Raw genomic sequence first — 6,000 nt, 5'->3', positions numbered from 1 at the left:
CAGAGACCTCCATGGTTTCGATATTGGTTAGTTGGGGTTCTGGCAATGTGGGCTCAGTTGTACCCCTTAGTCTCTCTCTTTCTTCCCTTTTTCTTAATTTCCTTTTAGCCTTTTTCTTCTTATTCTTCTCCCTTTTAGTAGACGTAGGGCCGCTAGTTGGGCGTGGTTTAGGTACTGATATACCAGCAGAGGTACGACCACGGGGAGCAGGAGTGGGTTTGGGTTTATTTGTCTGCCGTGGCGGGTTGGCCTGTGCCATCAGCGTAGACGCCGATGGCAGCGCCTCCACCACCACAGCAGACGGAGCAGGATGGGAAGTGGGAGGGGGTTGGGAAGTTTTCCCTTTCCCCTTCCCCTTCCCCTTTGCTACAGGTACTGAAGCCGGAAGAGCTGCACTCCCGGCTCGAGGCGCCTGTGGTGCAGGAGGGGGGACGGTTACTCCCATCATCCTGGCCCGTTTGCGGAAGACCGCACACCGTCTGTCGACGGCGGCGTGGTCCTTCCCGCAGTTGGCACAGGAGAACGGGCCGTCCCTCGGCCTCGGGCAGTCCGCTACGATGTGCTCCCCGGCACACCTTACGCAACGGACCGCGCGATGACAGTTGTAAGAGGCGTGTCCGAAGGCCTGGCAGCGATGACACTGCGCAGGCCCTCGGGTTGGACGCCATCCTTCAACCGCCACCCCCGGCAGGTACAGCAGTTCGTTGACTGCGTACAAGCGGGCGAGGTCGTCCTTCGGGAGGTGGTCCAGGGCTACGTGAAAAACGCAGCCCGGACGCCCTCTCCGGGACCTAATGCACCTGGCGTATCGAGCCGGGAATCCCAGCTCCTTCAGGGCATTGACTATTTCTGCCTCGTCGGTGTCGGCAGGGAGGCCCCGGACTGCCACCTTCGAAGGCATCTCCTCCGCCAGGGCGTAACAGTACCATTTAATGGTACCGTCCCTGGCAGAGGCCTCCGACAGGTAGGCCTGGACCGCCCTATACTCCTCGGCCGACGTCGGCAGAAATCTAAAACCGGCGCCGAAGGGTCGCGCCGAGGGGGCGCGGCCCAGGCGCTCCCTAATGGCTGCCATGTGGCGGGACCAATTTGGAAGGGCCTCCACCATAATTGGTGGGTGTCGGCGCAGTTCCTCCTGGGCGCGACCCTTCGGCCTCGGGGGAGGGACTCGTGAGGATTGGGAAGTCCTCTGGGCGGTAGGGATACCTGGCCTAGCTGCCATGGCAGCATAGGAGGTGGAGGGAGTGGAGTTGGGCTTAGGGGCTTGTTGAGGTCTGGTAGACTCGAGGTCCATGTACCTGGTCGAGTCCAGGTTGCCCGCCGTGCCGCTTAGGGCGGGGGCACCTCGGGTTGAGTCTACCGGGATTGGAGATAGCGTTGGGGAAGGAGAGCGAGGAGGGGATCTTACTTGCCTTGGGGCTGTCCCTGTCCTGGCGGGAGCCCTAGGCTTCGGAATTGGTTGAGCTGGGATTGGACTCCCAGAGGGGGACGAAGACCTAGACGAGGAAGGAGTGACCGATTCGGTTGAGGAGTGCGCAGAGGATGTGGTCGCACTCTCCTCTCCCTCCGATCTAGACGAGGGGCCTATTCTAGGACGCTTGTCCTTTTCGCTCGATGAGCCTCGGTCAGACTCGGACCTGGCCTTCTTCCGCGGCCGAGAGGGCCCAGAGGGATCGGTCAACGGGGGAAGGACATCTTCCTCCGGTTCGATCCTCGGAGTCCTCTGGGCCGCGACCGGAGGCCCGGGCCGGCTGTCCGTCCCGAGTCCCATCGAGACTGTACGGGTTGCTGGTGCTGGTCTGAATCTTAGACTCGACATAACTTGGCGTCCCTTACGGGACGGGCCGGGGGTGCTGATAATGGGGGGTGATGTCCCCCCAGACATGTTTTAGCCAATTATTTTAGCGGGTCCCACGACTGTCGGTACATCCGTGATAGTTACTATATAACCATATACTTCCGCTAACCGACCGATGTATTTGTTGGCTTTAACTAATAAATTAATAGGTGCTTATAATTAACTGAACTAAACTAATTAACTGGTCAAAGATACCATAATTTAAGCTACTTGAAAAGAATTATAGGATAATAATAGTAAGAAATTGGATTAAACTAATAGCAAAGACAAAAATTTGAACATACACTAAAATTAATCTGCAACGGTCCACCCTGCAGGCATCCGCCGCAGCCGGCCACTTGTAGTGTGCGTAGGAAAATTAACATAAAATAATAAAAATCTACAAAATTAACAATGTACTTACTATTGAAGACTCGGGTTCCTATGTGCGTCTAAATGTTGTAAAATATTCAACCTAGTAAATAATAAACTATAATAATTTGGTGTAAAATAAAGAAATAAGGAGACTATTAACAATTATGTATATGTATGCGTCGAGCGTTCAATCGCCCCGACACGATACCGATGGACCTGCAGGATTCCACCCCAGCTTGTAGTAAGGTGGGGATAGAATTCCAACAGACACATAAATTTAATCTACAATCTACAAAGAAAACAAACTACTGTAAGTCGGCAACGACGGGGAAACCTACAGCGTGTTTCGTACTAAATACTAAAAGAAAAATTGAAATGACCACTTACAAGGGTCGGTCGGTTCGCCAATATTGGAACGTAAAAATTAAATTTATATTTACATGAATTTAAAATATTAAAACTATGGAGGGTATATTTGAAAAAACTTAATTATAGTAAATAGATCTGCCACAGTGGCGCTAGTGGGTGATTACAAAATAGGAATTATAATTAATATCTCAAAATTAGTTTAAATAATTAATAATAGAAATAATAACAATTTAAAGACAATAAAGCAAGAATAAAGAAAACTACTATGAACTACTACTATATCTAAAAACAAACTGTATACGGGGTTCCCGACGTTGCCGAGGTCCACCACCGTAAATCGGCTTACGCGGGTTTAGTAACAGCCCCTCCTAACCCCGAAGGGTAGGGGAGGACTGGGAACGGACACAGATGGCCAGACTCGAAGGCGCTAACGTAACTCGGTTTTTATTCTTAGAATAAAATGAGTACGCAGCTTTTCCAGGCTGAACGACAACTACCCGCAATTAACCAATGTTAGGAAAGAAAGTGTCGAACAACTCACCTGGTCCCGGGTCCTGCGTTTCGTTGCTCGGAACGTCTCCGCGCCGAAACAACACCGCTAGATAGAACACTCGCACTTTGGGCACACACTGACTGCACAGCACAACACAGCAAGGGGCCACTTAGCCTGGTGTCCCGGGCACGGCATTATGAAGAAGAAAAAAACAATACTATGAACTAAATTACTATTGTTGAAACGCTATCTCGAGAAACTGTACTCATTACGCGGACCAATCGGATACGAGCAATGTCACGCGATAAGCGCCTACACGTTGATTGGTCAGAATGACGGATCTAAAAAGTATCGTGACAACTTTTCGTAAGAATTTTTTCCGTCTAGTCCCCTTTCACAACGCGCGATAAGGAACTTCGTTCCAATAGATAACACACACTCGTCTTTCACTATAAATTCGGTTTCGGCTTACCCAATTTTCGAGTTGCACGCAGACAACCAACACCCATTATTTTAATAATATATTTTTATTGATACTCTCATTATTTCCCATAGTACTATCTCCCTACAGTCGTTATTCATAAAGCCAGACACGGTATAAAGTGCTAAATGCGATAGCTATGTTCGGTTCCATTGAGTTATGGGTACTTTGATTGTAACGTCGCTCCCAGACATTCGGATGAGCACTTAAAAGGATACCCTCTTGCGGGTTTTATTGCAGGAAATCGTAGAAATACTTTATACGGGATAACTATTACGCTATATCTTTGTATCACCTAGTGCAATCCAAATTTTGTTTTTTCTTTCCTTTTTAAATGACTTACAGTAAAATTCCTCGTTTTAGGTTCAAAAGCTACTTACGGTAGTGATGTCATAAGGTCTGACGTCACTATCGTAGTTAACACAGTGAAATCTTGGAACTGAATTTTTCGCCGGATCTTCTCAGTGGGTCGCGTTTCCGATCCGGTGCTAGATTCTGCGAAGCACTGCTCTTGTTAGGGCCAGTGTTAGCAACATTCCCAGCTTGAGCCCAGTGAGCTCATCTACGCATCAAGGCCAAGCTGAAATAGCCTCTCAAGGCTATCAGCATAGGTAGAAAAAAAAAAACTTAGAACTGACATATTTTCGAGATGGACAGCCGTCAAAATACGGCAGCGGACCACAATGCATGACTTTTATTACACGATAATATTCCTTCATCGTGGAATTCATGTTTGTTAAATACGTACATAATTTTAAAAAACTTCAGAGGTGTCAAGGGACACCCGGATGGAACGAAGTTCCTTTCGATTAATTAGTGAAGCAATTGTAATTTTTTTTTAAGTTATAATAATAAATTACGGCATTATGAAGAAGAAAAAAACAATACTATGAACTAAATTACTATTGTTGAAACGCTATCTCGAGAAACTGTACTCATTACGCGGACCAATCGGATACGAGCAATGTCACGCGATAAGCGCCTACACGTTGATTGGTCAGAATGACGGATCTAAAAAGTGTCGTGACAACTTTTCGTAAGAATTTTTTCCGTCTAGCCCCCTTTCACAACGCGCGATAAGGAACTTCGTTCCAAAAAATGGTTCCGGTCTACGGGATTCGAACACCGGCTCAGTCGCGTCGCTCGATCGCTCGATATGAGTAACCCCGGCCGTCTTCTCTTTTACGCCACCAATCTTGACTTACGACCTGGAAACGCAACAATCCGGCTAACGTAATGTCCTAAATAAATTGATATTGTCTATACTATAATAATATAATAATAATAATAATATTATAAAGAGGAAAGATTTGTTTGTTTGTTTGTTTCGAATAGGCTCCGAAACTACTGGACCGATTTGAAAAATTATTTTTCCATTAGAAGCCGACATTGTCCCTGATGAACATAGGCTACTTTTTTTAATTTTTTTTTTTTTTTGGTTTCATGTGTGTTTTAATGTTTCCGAAGCGAAGCGAGGGCGGGTCGCTAGTATTTAATAAATTTAACAGAGTTTTAAAGTTGTATTTTTTACTGTCTATAAGGAAAAGTACTCTTTTAACTTGTTCTTGATTGTGAATTTTCAGACTGTATTTCCTTTGTGATTTGTTTTCTTAGGTAGTTTGTGATGTCTGCCGTTAAATTACAAATACTAGTGAATTCTCTTTGATTTTAATTTGAAATAATATTGTACATAATATTGCGCGTCTTGTAGCTGTTGAGTCCCGTTCAGAAGTGAAGGTGGTTGTGTGTGTTCGCGCTGCGGAGCTCGCCGGTCCGCCGGTTTGCCGCCCCCTCCCTCGCCGCGCTGCCTGCGTCTTTCCCGACTTTGCGAAGGAGGAGTTGATGCGTAAACATATGGCCCCCGCCTTGGAAGCTCCAGCTTCCAATGAAGTAAATACAGGATGCTGATTACGATATGTGTTGTGAGACTCAGGTTGTAGTCCTCTGCATTATGTAAGAGTGGGCAGATTTTTGAGTATGCCCGCTGTACAATCCCAGTCGCCGTTTTGAGGTTAGCTACTCGGGATATGCCGTCCTTGCCAGGAAATGATTGCTGCACTCGTCCAAGACGCCATTTGAGTGGCGGCAGGTTGTCTTCTTTGATTAGGACCAGGGTGTTCGGTACGATGTCTTCCTTGTCCGTTTTCCATTTAGTTCTCGTCTGCAATTCGGATATGTACTCCTTAGACCACCTCTGCCAAAATTGTTGTCGGATTTGTTCCACTCGATCGTAGCGCGTCAGTCGGTGTGATGCCGTCGCCGTGAGGTCGCTGCAGGCTGGTGCGGTCAACGGTCGGCCAATGAGGAAATGACCAGGGCTGAGTGGACGAAGATCGTTTGGATCTGCGGACATTGGGTGTATAGGACGGGAATTCAGGACGGCTTCTATCTGTGCTAATACCGTGCTGAATTCCTCGTAAGTTAAGTGTGAATTACCTACAACTC

This window comes from Bombyx mori, chromosome 8, assembly GCF_030269925.1.
Source record: "Bombyx mori chromosome 8, ASM3026992v2".
Classification (NCBI taxonomy): domain Eukaryota; kingdom Metazoa; phylum Arthropoda; class Insecta; order Lepidoptera; family Bombycidae; genus Bombyx; species Bombyx mori.
Note: the sequence above shows the minus strand (reverse complement) of the source record.